The sequence below is a fragment of the Cotesia typhae genome, unplaced genomic scaffold (genome assembly GCF_013202065.1).
Source record: "Cotesia typhae breed Kobodo isofemale line unplaced genomic scaffold, CoteBio_Ctyphae contig_48, whole genome shotgun sequence".
Taxonomy (NCBI): domain Eukaryota; kingdom Metazoa; phylum Arthropoda; class Insecta; order Hymenoptera; family Braconidae; genus Cotesia; species Cotesia typhae.
In genome coordinates, this window is record NW_027423756.1 from 7,951,612 (window position 1) to 7,969,662 (window position 18,051).

The 18,051-nt window shown below is 30.7% G+C and overlaps 1 protein-coding gene and 2 long non-coding RNA genes across 3 annotated transcripts in view; 1 reads left to right on the top strand and 2 right to left on the bottom strand.

The window, feature by feature from the left end:
* The window catches only part of LOC141529865 (uncharacterized), a 117,557-nt gene that overhangs the window by 75,486 nt on the left and 24,020 nt on the right, over positions 1-18,051 (top strand). The gene's annotated exons all lie outside the window — the stretch shown is intronic.
* Positions 1-18,051, bottom strand: part of LOC141529869 (uncharacterized) — a 91,230-nt gene that overhangs the window by 51,217 nt on the left and 21,962 nt on the right. The window lies entirely within an intron of this gene.
* LOC141529314 (uncharacterized) lies at positions 6,943-10,177 on the bottom strand. The gene is made up of 3 exons (XR_012479581.1): positions 10,002-10,177; positions 7,412-9,771; positions 6,943-7,324 (listed from the first exon to the last, which is right to left on the bottom strand). It is a non-coding gene; the product is annotated as an uncharacterized LOC141529314 (long non-coding RNA).

Consider the following 18,051-nt stretch of genomic DNA (forward strand, 5'->3'; position numbering starts at 1 on the left):
GAATATCATTGAAATGGACATCTAAAGCCATTTGCCAATATACCATACCGTTGGTGATCATAGAGGAGTGTTTGCGTCACGCAAATACCATGTAATAAGGTGTCCAGTTGATTGACATCCCTAACACGAAATAGAACCTTAATACATAGCTATAGGTGTATAAAGGGGTCTACCTATGTATGTTCAGTGTATTAGCACATAGATGTAGTAATACAGCTAGCAGCATGATACAAACATCAAACAGTATACGATAGCCCTCCTGGCCTCACAGCATATTCAGATTGTTCTCGTTCTTGGCAAATATCCTCGATATAAACAGTACACAGTACCAATGGGCAAATGCTACTTTTGTTACTACTCATGCTACTATCGCTATTACTACAAAACCGATAGTTGTTGGAGGTTAATGCTGCTACGTAGCAACAATATACTCCCATCTACTCGTACAATCATCACCCAGTGAACATCACTGGAAATGGAATAGCTACTTTGAATAGATTGCTCTGGGCGACTACGCTCTTTACTTACAACTCGTTTGTAAATGCTTCCAAACTATTATAGACGTACTATTTAGACTTGATATAAGTCTATTTACTCTAAAAGTATCTCAATTATCTTAGTCTACTCTTTAACTGATTTATTTTTATGGATATAGTTATTGGATTGTATTTAAAAAAAAAAAAAGGAAAAAAAAATATCATGTAGACTGACTATTTACCTTTTTACTACTTATAAGATCAATTTAGAAAAAAATGAATCAGCTCTTCAGAATATGCAAAATTCTAAATATTTTCTAGACTTAATTCTGCCTCGCTGACAAGTTTATCCGATCAACTAAATTTACTCCACTGAAAATTCTGGTAGGATCAAACCACCAAAACTCGATCGAAAAATAACTTGATTTTTTTATTGGAATCCTCAGTAAGAGATAATATTGTAGGCCCGGATTGAGATATGAAGATAGAATCTCTAAAAATGTGAGCTTTCTTTTTTTTGTAAGTCTATTTTATGTTTATTTTTTATTCGGAAGAGCTTGAAGTATCACTCAGGTCTGGTTTGCTTATTCCTGTTAAAAATTCATGCAAAAAATGAAGTTTGTGCAACTAAAAATTAATTAAATATAAATTTTCTAGAGAGAGAAATTGGAGAATTTTTCTCTCGTGATAAAAATAATAAAAGTTTCCCTCATCTGAGTTGTACAACAAAAATATTAAGCTCGTAGCAAAGTCAACTGAAATTTACCTCAAGTATTAATTATTATTTTCCGACTATCTCCAGAAAAATTAAGTTAGATATAATATTCAACAACTTGAACTTTTTAATTGAAATATGTGACAGTTATTTCCATGAAATGACATAGTGTGATGATATCATTTAATTGATTCATTCGTGAAATAACTATTGACACATGATAATATTAACACTAGTAGTATATATAGAGAATGTAATGCATATCTAATCCAGTTACGACTCGTACGACTCAACAGTATCTGCCCAAAAGCCAAGGGAGCCTACACGTCGCATGGACAGTGTGAATGTGTAATCCATGCTCTCCTTGGTACATAGCATGTTGAGATACATTTGCGTCCTCTGGATGTTCATGCACCTAGATATATATGAAGATAAATGTTCAATGGCTTAACTGCATCAGCACTACATGTTTAGATTATATGTTTGTTACCAGAAGACCCAAGACAGAATTACCAAAGTTAGCTTATGTACCACTACCACCTATCCGAATCAAATTTCAAACAATGCTTTCATTATTATTATTAATATTAGAATTTATGATGAAGCGTTGATTTCATTACGCTGGTTATTGATACTTTAGAGCTCATATTGTCTAAAGGAATATATTAATACCTAAAGAGTGATTTTCAGTGGTTGCACGTTTTGAGCGCGAAGCGAGCAGGTATGTTCTACTATCGCTTAAAAATGAAATCCTTGGTCTCAACACTTAAATCCTTTTTAAATTAGTTAAATATTAATAGGCAAATTCCATGCAGTTTAAAGTTAATTAATAAACAATTTTATATAAAAAATTAATTTTTAAAAATATTTAGTAAACTTTTTTTATGAGTATGATGAGGTTAATTAAAATTATATCTTTTGAATAATACAATTAATTGACCTGATTCTCTTATTATTCTATTCGTTATAGAGAGGTACAGATTTTTACCAAGCTTTAATTATTTCTGATTTATCATTGTTATTATTTATTTTAATATAAAAAAATAATTAGCGGCATGATGGCCGAGCGGACTAAGTCATTATCCCGTTAGTTCGGTCGCACATCATGCCGTGAGGCGAGGGTTCGAGCCCCGACGGTAGTTAGAATAGTTCCAACACCAACCGTCGGGGGTCGCTCCGGTAGCCGAACTGTCTGGCATGGGTTTTTTCTGTGGTTTCCCCATCGCCACTATTCCAACAACCGACCGAAAGGGGTGAGGAATAAGGTAAATGCTGTACAGAAAGCACAAGTCGGTCCACAGCCGCATGGAGAATAATAAAAGATATATGCAAGAATAATATGTTGATAATTTAAAGAAAGTGCAAAAAAAATGTTGATAATAAAAAATGGAAAGATATTGGAATATGTTGATAATAAAAAAGTGGATAATATATTGGATTATGTTGATAATAAAAGTGGATGAGGTGAAAGATTGTGTTGACAATATAAAAGCGAAGAACATACGATGATAATAGAGAGAAAAAACTATATGTGGAGACGCTGAGACACAATCAGCCTTGTAAAAACCAGAATTGGTATACAAGTAAAACTCATAATAATAATATAAAGAAATAATTTTTTTTCTATGAATATATCAAAGTAAAAATGACAAAGACAGATTCACCGAATTAAAATCACCAAGCACGAAGACTTTGTCGCAATTGGTTGTGGCAATATTATATGGGATTTCAGGTCGATGTGTTATGTGACGACACGTGTCTTACTGCACGCTTACTTCCTATCTGCACTGAGCACGTTCATACGCAGTGTGTTGTGGGATGTGAGCAAGAATTACGTAAATACACGTGTATACATACATAGGGAGCATACGTAGAATGACGGGAACTGACGAATAGGAATATGTGTGCATACGGAAGAAAAGAGACGAGAAAATTACGAGAGTGTACATGCGTAACGTAACACATGCATATATATAAATATATATCTATGTAAAGGACGTGAATTACACACTGTATGTGTTATGTGGCACACGCCAAGCGCTTCACATAACTTGCGTGAGTGGAATACGAAATGTCGAGCGAATACGAAGGACTGAAACGGAGGGTTCATAGTCATACAGTACCATCTCGTCCGTCTGCCGCCACGTTTGTGACAAGATTTTCCGAGTACTAGCTCCGCTGTAACATTGCTACCAATAGTAACACTAGTGCTAACACTACTACTATTGCTACTACCATCACCACTGTCACCACTGCCTCTGCTACACCATCAGCGAGACTATACGCTATTTTGTAATACATAGATATAGATATAGATATATAGGTGTATGGATATATCTATAAATTTAGAATATGCACAGTGTATTCATACGAATGATGGTCGGGATGCGACTAGACACAAGGCATTTGCCAAATCGTGAAATACAAAATGACAGAGCAGAGGGTGTTATTTTAACTGTTGAGGTATCTATGGTATAGAAGTCTTTTTGACATTCTGGTGCGGTAAGATATCAACTTTGCATAAATTCGTTAAGCTGACTTCACTCTGTCGACTCGGTATAGTGTCACACGTGTTATACCATAACAATGTTTGTGATAAACCTATTATATGTAGTTATGGATTGTAATTTTGTAAGCTGATAATTGTAATAGTAATAATAATAGGAATGGTTAGAGAAGGAGGAGTAATCACTGTGGTGGGTATTATTATTATGATTATGTGTATTAAGAAAGTACAACAAAGATTGTAAGTAGAAAGTGTCCAAGTTCAACACAAGATGATCGTGATCTTTAAGATTAAAACTGAAGTTGCTGCTGTGCATAAAATTCAATCATAAAAATATTTATTGCAATAACACGTACTGTCTTAAAGTTTTGAGTCTAAAGTTATAAAATCATTTGGGTATATTTACTGACGGCTGACAGGTTACACTACAGTAGGAGAGCTTCAAGCAATAGCTTTTTTACGCTGAAAAATTTTTGACGCACTGGAAAGTTTGAATATTTTAGCAGCTGAGTTAAATTTGTGAGTTTTATTTTTCATAAATAATTTATATTTAGTGAGATATATATTTTAAATGTACGAGCTTATTTTCTATGAATAATATTTAATTTGAGTTCATTTTAATTTTAAATTCGGAAAATCGTCGAAAAGAATTTAAATAGAGTTCGGAATTTTTAACATTTTCAATATGTATGTTTCTTAATGGAATACATAAGATATGTCGATGGTTTTTTTTTTTTTTTTTTTTTTTTTTTTTTTTTCAATGAATTATTGCATAAGTCTTCTATAGAAACGTAGATGTATGATTGAAACATGTATTAGATAAAATATAAATTAGTGCTAGAAAATAACATTGTTATCTTTAAGGAAGCGAATGTGGAAGGTCGTGTATGAGACAGCGGCATTAGTTGCGGAAGAGTGTCACAGTACAGTTTATCGTAGTAGGGAGTTAAGTAGCAGCGAGGTGAATCTGTCGATGAAGATCAGGAAAATATACCGTTTCAATGGGAGAAAACGACATGCTATTATTCTACTTGATGATGAGCAAAAAAGTAGGTGGATAAAAAGATGGAACGTAGAAAGGACGACGACGACGATTTACCTCATTCACTCGGAAAACATCAGCGGGTAAAAGACGACGGAGAAATGTTGCACACGATATTTTCCCCTTCGGCAACAATCGTTATCCACTGGCTCGTTCTATTTCCATGGATGTAACTTGTATTTTTTTTCTTTTTATACCCGGTCCATATTTCAGCCGATAAAGGTAACATATAATAGTGGATACTTCGTGCGATAGTCGAGAGTCCTTAGTAACATACGTGCATGCATAGAGTTACAGAGGAGCGTCCTGTGTCCTACAGCAGATCCTTTGTGTGTACCCAATTCTTTTACTTTTGACGATACAATGTGTACTTTACTCTTTTGTAAAACCCCGATGTCTACTGGCTCGGCAAACGTGACGGCCTCGTATCGTAAGCTCTGTTACTTCAATACATTCTACTTTTTGACTGCTTTATATTTACTATCACACTCTGTGTGCTATTCGTTTTTTATCCTGGATTATTCACTTATTTCACCTTTTTTACGAAAAACTCAGAGATTACTGTACTCTACTATTGATGGATTACTATTTTTTATTCTCTATTACATTCTCTGATTTACTGTGTGACCTATTTTTTTTTTTTTTTAACTGTACTGATATGTCATAAATTTAATATTGAGTTTTATTTATGCAGTCCAGAAATTTCTTTTATAATGTCAAGAAAAATCTTCGGAGTTTTCAACCCATTTGAGCCATAAATATCACATTGAAGTCAGCTTAAGAAATTTTTATTTATATATTTTCTCTTAATAGAACAATAAAAAATAACCTGAGTTTTTTTTTTTTTTTTTTTTTTTTTTTTAATAAAACTTAACATTTAAAACGTTCGTATTAACATTTATCTCAATGTCTTAATTAATTATTGAATCTCGGAAATATCTTTTTAGATTGACAGCTTGGTAATTTCAACTGCGCCGACGGTTTAATTATTTAATTACGTGAAAACTTGATGTGATTTATTTAAATAAAATAAATTTCAACGACAATTATCCTTCGAAAAAATAAAAAAAAAAATGAATAGATAAATAAAATATATGTCAAGTTGGAAACTGTTGAGTAGAATAATAAAATTTCTAGTGTTCAAAGTTGACACAACTTTTATAAAATAATAAAGTAACAGTTGACATTTGATGTGGATTAAAAAAATAAAACGTGACTTTATAGCATCATGACACGATGAAGAATGCAATGAAATTAGAGCGTTTTATTCCGACAGGAGACATGAAAAATGGTTATAAAATTGAGGCAAATCGTGTATTAATTCACCGGTGAAAAATAAAATATATCTGGGGTTAAGGTTTGAGAAGGTATAGAATAGAATAAAAATAAAAAAGATGCATGTGCCCAGTGTGTCAGGAATATACAGTGACTCTCGCGAGGAGCGGATAATAGATAAGACGGAACTCCTTCGAGAGGTCGACTGACACTTTAATCTCACGTAGAACACGTAATTTCAGTCTCGCGCGTACGCCACAAGGGTAGGCAATAGATCGTCGAGATCTCATGTCTCACGTCTCACGTCTCACGTCTCATTCCCTTTCACTTCTACTCTGATGCTACCGTCCTTTATATTTTTCCTTTTATTTCATTTCATCTTAGGTTCTTCAGCCAAGCCAACAAGAACAGCGAAGAAACCTAAAGCTATAATACAACTTATACATTTATGTATTAATATATAAATGGTGAAGATATATACATTTCATTGCGGTAGCTCTGCAACTACAGGGTAGGGCCCTTCTATACATTTTCACCAATTCTACGGTCGGTTCTGCAAAATGTCTGTCTATTTTGCATTGAATTAACCTTCAACCATTTTGACGGTAATTCGCGTCTATATATTCTCTGAAATTACTCAAATATATTTCTTTTGTAGATTATTTTAGGACGTATTATTTATATTATTCATTCACTATTTAAATTTTTTTATTTTATCTTAAATTGAACTTAAACCATAAATTATCTTGTTGTAAATAATTTTATGTTCATCTAAAAGTTCAAATGATTAACGGTATAATTAAAAGTGTAATTTGCTTAATAAAACACATAAATTTTTAAATATTTATTACGGACTATCTTGTCTAGCAATTTTATTTTATAAAAAGAAAAAAATCATAAATTTTTTTACAGTAAATATTTATTTTTATTTATTTACAATTTTGTATACCTTAACTACTGCGTTAAAATTTTGCTAATAAATAAATCATATGTATCACGCTCCTATCTTTAATATAAACTGCTATAAACAAAGGTGTTAAAATCTTTAATGAATTTATTGTATTAAATTTTAATCTATTTAATTTTCCCGGAAATTACAAAAGTTTCCGATACTTTGGATAAATTCCAAGCAAATAAAAATTGAACTGCATAATATAATTTACACGATAAAAATAAAATCAATCTAAAAGCTGCGTTTTTCACCGACTTTGCTTGACATTAAAGGATTACATTAAAAGTTCATTTAATTTTCACTGATACATTTAACGTAGCAGTAAAACAACAATAAAGTAAAGATAGAAGATACTAAGCTGAAATAAAAATAAAATTGCAGTTAACGAAAGAATAAAGACTGAAATAAAAATAAATAAATAAAAGTAAAAAAAATAAATACGTACTGGTAAAAAAGAATTGAGAGAAAATTGTAGGAAAAAGATCTAGCACTTGAAACATTTATCTAATTACTATCGGTCGGAAGTGAAGAGGTGAAAGATAATGTAAAAGTTAGCAGGCTGCGGACGAATCGAAAAGAAGAGTTCTCCTCGTAAAAATTATCCTCTTAGGAAACTTTGTAATTGTAATTGCTCAAGGCTTTCATTATTTTCCATTATCAAATTATTCGAGAATTTTATTTGAACTTTTTTTTTACAATTCATTTTTTTCACTCTTTCTGCTTGTACTTACACCCTACTTTCCCTCATTGTTATACGCGTTACGTCCTTTAAGCTCACTTGTAGAAATCTGTCATAAGTTATAGAACAAATAAGATATTTTTTATAGTATTAATGTTTATTGATTTTCTGATTTAATTTAAACATAGAAAAGTCTACTTTGCTGTACAATAACTGAAAACTTATTTACGGCTTATTCTGAATAGCTTAGATATATATGAGATATATAAGTACAGGTTGGAGAGGACATGAAATATGGAGTGCTGCACCGCGAGGCGTAATTTCACTCGAGACGTTGATGCAGACATTTCTGAGTGGAGTGTCGCATAAGCACGTTTATGTTTCACCCAATCCATATCGCAATAATAATATACGTGCAATCCCATCATAGAAAATAGAACAGGTGATTTGAAAGGAGCCGGAGATTTATAAGAGAATTCAATTTCCGTACTACTTGTCGAATAAAATCACGTATATGTAAAGTTATCTTTTATTTTCAAATCAATGCTCTTACAAGTCTTCAATCATTTCAAAATATTTTAATCTCTCCTTAAAAAGTATCATCAACTTGTATACTGTCAGCTACCAAGACAGGATATGATGAGATTGGAAAAAATTTGCCCCTTCTTCGAGTTTATCAATTCGCGTCGATAGTTCTTCGTTATTCATCATTTATGCGGAAAATTTTACATTAAATTGAAGTATAAAATTCTGAACAAATTTTTTTTTTTTTAATATTTCAATAAATTCTTGTCGGAAAATTTTTATTTGCCTGATTGAAATTTTTTAGTTAAAAAATTCATTCACTGATATGAAATTATTCACTTTGATACATTTATTAAATCACCAGCAATGAAATTAATTTTTGAATTTTATCATTTAAAAAATTCGCCACATCTATGTTCACAATTATCAATGTCATTAATTAAAATTAAATCGTTAAAATTTTTTATTTCGATGGTAGTTATTTGTATGAAAAATTACTAACAGGTATAATATTATTCGGACACAGAAAAATAAATTTATGATAGTGATTAAATCGTTTTTTAAGATAGATTAATGTAAATATTCGTATACTCGGATAGTGTCACGAGGAAAGTAGTTTTAGAATTGATCGCATGTATCCGACGGTATCTTGCACCCGAGATAGGTTTATACATATATATTGGTATAGAGTTGTGTACCGTGTAATACAACAACTATTATATGGATGAAGAAGAAGCGGTAGTAGTATCGGGTTATTTCTCTTTTCCACAAAGAAATGAACGATGTGCGCTTTTTATTATCCCTAGGCGGCTTTCATGCGATACCGTAAAATATCCTGTTATCGTTCAATCCTCTCGGGTTCCGCTACCGCTGCGCCTCGCCGCGTACATATAATACTTTCTATGGCGCCTGCCATATCTTCACCAATTTTATAGGGCCAACCAAAGTAAACTGGACAAGAAATGAGGTGAGGAGCGAAAGGAAATAGAATAACGATCACTTTTATAAAATATTCACCGTACAATAATTTTTATCTTTTTATACCCGCGGTTGCATTTATTCACTGATTTTTATCCAACTTTATTAGACGCGTAACTCTACTTCATCACCAACTTATAAACTCTTTTATTCCTTCATTACCTTATTTATTACTTAATATACTCAATAAATACCTTCATTTTATTACACTCGTCGCGAAATAATATTACATTTATATTTTTAAAACCATTCATTATATTTTACTCGTTAAATATTAAAATTTTTGCCCCATTTACAAATCAGATTAATTACTAATTAACATACTTAAAAAATTTTTTCCAATCATTATAATTGAACCGAAAAATACTCATGTATGAATTACCAATTATTAATTTATATTATATTAATAATGATTCCATTATAATATTTATAATTATACAGCCATATTTATTCACGTGTCACACTTTACACTTTGAGACACTTAAATTTCACATTTATATGTATTTATAAATCCCACATTATTTTAACACCACATAAATTACTTAAATTCAAGTATTCAGCATCAATTTATTTAGGATCTTTACTGCAGTATATCCTCTCTGATTTATTTTATTCCATACAATCTATACATGAAAAAAAAAACTAAATTACTTTTCTAATTTAAATATTTTATTTATTTTTACACTATTATTTCTAAATATTATCAAATAAAATTATAATTTATTTTTTACATCTAAAATTACCACAAAATTTATTCATTAAAATATCTTATTTTTTAATAAAAAAAAAATTTGTACAATTTTTTTAATTAAAAGATTAAATTTTTTTAATTTTGAACAAGAATTTTTCTTGCCTTTTTAATCAGCAAATCAATTTTCTTGAAAAAAAATAACGAAATTTTGTATTTCAAAATTTGATATTATCTATTGAAAAAAAAATAATTACCACCAATAGAATAAATAAAATATTTATCACACTAATATCCAACTCGGAGCGCTTGGTCTATGTCTTGCCTAGAAGCTCGCGGGGTACTTGGTAGTGGGGGTACGCGGCTTGCCTTCTTAAAGCTTCGCGGTTTTTTTCAAAAGCTATTCCCCCTCTTTGATTAAAACTGCAACGAGACGTTCACTCCACCTCTCCCGTCCACCCTACCAGTGCATTTGCCGGTTCCTCGACCCCGCAGCACACTCGAGTACTCTCAGTACCTTCTCTCCTTACCTCCTTCACCACCTCTCTTATGCAGCTACTAACCTCTCCGTACTATACTACACTATACTTGATGCTACATACAGCACAGTATATACATAGTGTGCCGCTACAACTGGTCTTACATGTTATTGTCATCTCTATTACGCTCGCTGGAATCCACGTTGTCCATCGCTACCGATTCTCTCTTGTGCCATTGCACTGTCCCTTTTAGCAGCACACTACTCGGCCTTTGTATAATATTACTTGCTGCACTTTCATATAGAGTATAGAGTGTAGAAACGACAAGCAAGATACCCACCAGATATTGAGATGAAAGAAATACGAGCGAAAGCGAAAATATACATCGAGACCAAATGCTTGCATAGAACTGCATGCTGGTGTATGTGCATGTGTAGCCTAACTGGTTATATCCAGTTGTAAACTCTTTTCATCACAATATCTATTGATGCATGTTCGATTTTAAATTATGCATCCATAATGATTATATTTTTATCAAATAAAATAATTTAATCTTAAAAATGTTTTAAATAAATATTTTTTTTTTTTTTTTTTTTTTAATAAATATTTATTATTTATTTTATGTTTGAATAAAATTTTATTACTCTCAATTTTTTATCCATATTGCTGTCTATTAGATGAAACTAGTAAAAAAATATATTTTTTTTCGACAAGAAATAGTGAACCATTGCGTTATATTACCTTTTGCGCTCATACAAGCGCGAATAGGTTTTAAAATAATCGTAATTCAACAAGATGATATTACTCTTTAATATGTAGACCTTAAAAAAATACCACCCACAATTCAATGATAAGTATTATGGAGGTAATTTAAAAAGCAGTATAAAATATTTCATCCACTTCAATCAATGGATTTAGTACAGAAACATCAAACTTACACTAGTTATAAAATTTTACAAAACAAAAGGTAATTCTCGATGTACCTTTTAATAGCAGTAGCCCAGGTAGGTGTACAAATGAGCTATAAAAAGAGTGTGCTTTATTCGTAAAAAAAAAATAAAAAAGGAAAGTAACCCAGCGTGACAAAATGAACATTAAGAGTTTCATGAGTACACCGTTGTAGTATAGTCTTTAGATTGGCTATATTGGGATGTATTGCGGGTTGCCTCGTAAGCATCGCATTTATTCTCGTGAACCGTCTAGAAACAGTAATATAACGTGGCTCGAGAGGTCACACATCAACACATTCTCATATTCCCTGGTGATAAACAACTACCAGTTCGGTATAGTACATGACTGTGTATATTATACAGTAATAGTAATGTTGTTCAGTTGTATAAGGATACATCACAGAACAACAACTATAAATATGTGTATGTACATCTCTATACTTAGTACAATACGATGTAGAGAGAGAGAGAGAGAGAGAGAGAGAGAGAGAGAGAGAGAGAGAGATTGATTGATTGATTGATTGATTGATTGATAGTTTATTAATGCCAAGGCACAAGCCAAATGGCAATTTTAAATACAATATGAATTACAAATACAATAATAATAGAAAAATTATATAAGTACATAAACTATAATAAAGATCTAATATAAAAATTTATATTTATTTTATCTGATTCAACTAACATACTCAATAAATTATTCAATTAATAACAGCTGATAAAAGAACAAAGTTGGAGAATTTAACACTTAGAATCTAACAGTAATTATCAGAGAACTTCAAGAGAGAGAGAGAGAGAGAGAGAGAGAGAGAGAGAGAGAGAGAGAGAGAGAATGATTAAAAGCTCGGAAAAAGAACTTTATCTTTATTCTTTTCAAAAGCTTCTTGTTCTTACTGCAAATGGACGGAAATTTTTTTACGACTTACGCATCTATATAAACATACGTGTGTGAATGTGTAGTGACTAGTGTCTAGTCTCTTCCGTAGATTTCATTTTATTACTATATACCTAAGGAAGCCTAACTCCCTTGAGGCAAAGTGCCATCAGCCGTGACCTTTCTTTTCAGTTAAAAATCCATATTTTTAGTTGCATCCCATTACAAACTGAATTTCTTTTGCCATTAAAAAAGGTTTTTTTTTTTATGTTTTCATTACTTTTTTTTATTTCATATTGAAATATATATAGAGTGAAATTTTTGAACGTCATGAATCTCACAGAGCGTATGATTCTTTCACGGAAACCTATTTTTATGAGCTTTTTTTCCAAAAGGTTTCATGATATTTTACAGACTCAATAGAATTTCCTGTTTACTTTATATCTAGTAGAAATGATGACCGGAGATATGAGAAGCTTTTATCGTGAGCTCTTTTTCATTCAAATTCAATATCAAAGATACGGTGAGTTTTCAATTCAATAAATAAAATCATTGAAAAATTCAATTTATACCTGTATTATTAAGCTTGTTTCTCTTTAGATGGAATTAAATTAACAAATTATTTGAGTAATTACTATAAGTATAGTATCGTACAGCTAAGAGGGATTTAAAATTAAACTTCTAAATAGACATTTTATGCTTCTTTGAAGATTGTTTTGGCTTTACAACACAAAAAAGCGCTTAAGTTTTCAAGATGATAATATCAATTTTTTTTTTTAAATCTCATTTTGCCCACTTTATAGTTCGAAATATTATAAATTTAATATTTATATCGTATTACCGTTAAGAGGAATTTTCGTATCTTTATTTTTAGTCCATTAACGAAGATTTAATTTAAACTTTTGGTCTACTCAGCGTAAAAAAAAGCTTTTAAGAGTTACACTTGACAGAATCAGTTTTAGTGTAAGATGTAACTACTGTTCATCTTGAGGAAATCGATGAAGAAAGCGACAGATTTTCCTATCTATATACATTAATTTATAGAATAAATTGACAGGGTGCCAAGATTTTAGTACACGATAAACCCATAAGTTTTTAAAATCTCATAAATGATATCCGATGAAAATTGAAAAATAATTTATACGAAAAATTTCAAGCTTTTTATTTATTGAAATACCCTGGATATATAAAGTTAATGAAAACTATAGTATAATGTTTCAAAAGTTCTTAATTAATCGACTAATTTAATTTACACTTTCAAAATATTTTTAATAATTAATATAAAATTATTCGCAATAAACTAAATGCATTTCGTGCATTGAAAACTTTTGCTGAAAAAAAAAAAATTAAAAATAAAAATCAGAACAAAATAAACGATTGAATGAAAACTCATCCTTAATAAAACCTCAATTAAAACTCATACTATCTCGGAAAATAATAACAAAATTGAGTATAAAAAGTATTCTAGATATAAAATAAATTGAAAGCCTGATTGGAAAAAATTCAATCTTACCTCAATGAATACTTGAAACGATACTGTGCAATTCGCACCTAAAATTCTCGGTAAATAGAAGAAAAAAAAAAATTTGTACATGTTCAGTGGCAGAAAAATAAGGTCAATAGCGGTAGTGTATAAAAGAAAAATGTTTCGCAAGCCTGGAGGAAAAATCAAGCAAATAAATGAAAGTACAATAGGAATATAAACGTTGAACTGGAGTGAATAAAATAACATGAAGAACTAAAATAGGACAAATAATATAACGCTAACAATAATAATAAAAATATCAATAGTAATACAAGCGATATAGGGCGTAAAGAAATGAGGATACGGAGGCGAGTGTAAAAGTACGAAAGTAAAGTATAAAAAATGAAAAGAAGAAACAGAAAATTGTTTTCAGTAGCTAATGAATTGAGATTGTTGCACTCATACAGTAGCAAGAATTGTCTATCGTGTACGTAATTTGCTAGCATGTAGTAGAAGATACGATAGTAGAGTAGTAGTAGACTAGCAAGAGCAGCCGGCGTAGTGTCAGAAATCATATTCCAGAGCGTGTCTGACGTTTTCACTAACTTGAGTTGTGCATTGCTAGACTCAATTCATGCCAAGGCTGACTGAGTGCGTTGCCCTCTATTGCCCCTACTGTACACCGTACTGGCAAACTTACACGCTGGAGCTATAGTGCATCAAGCTCTTCTCTGGTTCTCTCGTCGACTCTCGCGTCTGTTCGCTAACTGGTACTTCCCCTGCATCTCTTGCGCTGCTACCGCTACTATTGAAGCTGCTATCGGGGCTGAGGCTGATGCGGTTGGTGTTGATATTGATGTACGTGTACGTGTTGGCACTTGCATCGTATTCTCTGTTGACCTGCCTTGCCGTCTATACAGCATAAATTCTGTGGGTTATAATACTATGAAGCTGTAGACGAGGCTGTTGCAACTAACGAGTCTACAATCGCTCGTCTGAGACCTCAAATATGCTCTCCAGCTCGCTTCTATGCTGCTGCTACACTAAATGTACTTATTCCAGCGTACTGTGCGCCCAATTCCGCTTTACTTTGGCGCCACCACTATTACTGATTCTCGACTAACCAGAGTCACTAATTCTTTTTTCATTTTTTCATCTTCCTCTTGTCTCGATTATTACTCTTTGTTTTGCTATTTTTTTCCCCAGACTTGAGCAATGTGCCAAAGCTTTTATTGTGTGCGCGATGAATGACCAACGTCTTTCATGGAGATTTAGAACAATGTCATTGTTGAACGACTCTTCTATAGTTACTTTTTTTGTTCTTGCTGTTGCCGATTTTCTGTGGGAAAAAATTTATTGGACTTTACTTTCAGCAGTTTTATTTGCTAGTTTACCGAACTCAAGTCTAAGAAATAATAATAATAATAATAATAATAATAATAATAATAATAATAATAATAATAATAATAATAATAATAATAATAAGAATAATAATAATAATAATAATAATAATAATAACAACAAGTAAGGGTTTGGTTATAATATCAATGATTATATAACATGGATTGAAATTAGCACCCAACTTGGAGAAGCCAGACTGCGAGAGCTTTTTTGAGGAAATTATCATGGCTTCCGCTAATCGAATCCAAATATATTTAGAACAAATCAAAGTCTTAGAAGTGAATTTAAATAAAGAAATTTCAATTTAATAAACAATTATTTTAAATAAATATTATCTTTTCTATTCATGGATTATCAACATTTAAAACGTGAAAAATTATCATAACAAATAAAAGTTATTTAAAGAAAGTAGAGTAATGTACAAAGAAAATGCAAATAAAATGAAAAGAAGATGCTCGAGTTCACGAAGTCAATGCGTCTATTCTTATATAGGATATGCAGTTTACCTTATGCATCTGTAATTTAAATGGAAAATATATCACATGAATTCGATCTTACACTACTTCACAAAACGATTAGCAACATTTTCGTATTACGTACAAAGATATATATTTAAACACTATCGATATAGACAAATATATACTTAATAAATATACTACAGAATGTATGTAGTGTATTTTCATTGTTACTCGTGAATTTGGGCGATTTCGTTGTGGTATTAATGACGGGGTGAATTCACATTATTCTATTCCGCTGACCTCGTCGATTAAATGGTCATTGTCTAACCAGTACGGTTGCAACGACCCCAAAGAGAATGACTCCCAAAAGTTTATCATTACATTACTTTTAATTTATCGCTTCCAAAATGTTTAATTAATTTATATTTTTGTCACACGCTAACATTATTATACTTTTAATTGTATCAATAAATCCCAACGAATAATAATTAATCTTAGGTATTTTATTTTTAAATGTACGAAAAATAATTTTCGTCAAAATAAATTGATTAAAAAAAAATAAATATATTTTATTTTTTTTTTGCAAGAGATTAATTGCGTACAATGAGAGTTAATAATTATATTTAGTACATATGTAGAGTGATAAATAGAAATAGTGGGCGAGTAATCAGTAGTCGTAGTTGCTGTTGCAGTAAAAGTTGGTTTAATGCAGATATCTCGATGTGTTGTGTGTCCTTGTATATAAATAAAGTAGAATTAAATGAAAAAATAATAAATAATTTAAAAATTTGACGACTGCGAGCGTAGCAACGACGACACCATGACTGTGTGTTGTCTATGTAAATGGAAGCTTTCATGAGCACCTAAATAACTGATAGCCCGCTCGGGTGAGTGTGGCAAGAGCGATGCATTTAATTTGTGCATTTGCAGGAAGTAGGTCGCGACAAGGAACACACTAGAACGGAGAAAGAGAGTTATAAAGTAATGTGTGTTTGCAAGAAGGGAAAAGAGACGCAAGAGACGCTCGCTGCTATGTAGAGAACTCGCCGGTGAAGAACCGAATTTACTAGAAGGGATTGAGCGACCTCTACTGTTAATGTAACCACGTGGAAGTTTGTTTTAAAGAATTATTGAATCAGCAAACTTTTTCATTTTAATATTTCAAAGTTGTGCTTTTTACATTTATTAACATTATTCATGATTTTTTACAGGACTAATTTTATTGTTCAGTTTAACTTTGTTTACTGAGAGCTCTTCACTATGCAAGAATTTATATTATATAAGTAAATTATTTTTATTTGATAATTATAAACTGTATAACGAATTTTTAATTTGTACTTCGGAACTTTACTTAAAGAAAAATCATTGTAATTATTTAAGAGGAGAATAGAAGCTTTAAGCTATAATTACAATTATAAAACTTTAAATAAGCTTAGTTACTTTATTTTAAAGAGATTGTCTCTTTTAAAAATAAAAAACTGATATCTCGTTTAATGATATTAAAAAATTAAAAACTAACATTAATAAAATTACCAATTATAAGAAATTCCGTGATATAAAAGGTAGACTTTTAATGTTGTTTGATAATTAGTCAAAGTGCGCATTGTTACATATTCGCGCGTTGAATTTTTAGCACAAGTATTATTCACAAGATAAAACTAGACGTGTTTCCATTAATTACTCCATGTGAGTGTGGCGTAAAAAATGCAAACAAATTTAATATATTTTTTCGTAAATTAAATATTATTTACCTCCCAGCTTATATTTCAGATCCGTTTCTCGTTTGTTTTACAAATGTGAAATTGTAATTTAATTTTTGATAATTATTTTTTGCTCCAATTATTTTATTTCACGTTTCTTTAATAATAGTTAGCGCGCTTTAAACCAAATAATGTATATGTATTTAAATTTAAAAGTAATTAAATTCTCATCTAAAAAAATAATTTTAATAACTTGCGGTTCGAGTTATATGATACTTTAACCAAATACAAATCAGAGTAATGATCAATTAAAATTTACGGTTTTTTTTTTTTTTTTTTTTATAGTTTCATTGTAGCATTCAATTTCACAATTACTCGTGATACAATAGTCTCATTTAATTTTCAATTTAATTAATTCTATAGATGAAAATAATTTACTGAAAATCATGTGTCAAAATGATGTTTCAGGTGTCCACTTAATTAACAAAACCAAACTCTCTCTTGCATGAAAACTATCATTATTAAATTGAAATATAAACTTGAAAACAATAAGAAGTAATTTTTACGTCCATATAAATAAATGTATAAAGTTTAGCATTCAATGCACTCTCAAATATAATAAATCAACATGCATTTTATTTTGGAGGTCATGGCCATTATTTTAAAAATCTTATTCGTACGCTTACATATAATACATATTGTATAGCTTAAGAATAACACTTAACATCTTATTTAAATCATCATTATTTAGACAATATAAAAGTGTGTTACAACTTTCACATTATATTATGTTAGTCATCTATATTTAATGGCGACACAAGTGTACAATACATAAGAATTGTTATTTTATCGTAATCATAATCTTAGTGTTGTTGTTGTCACTATTAT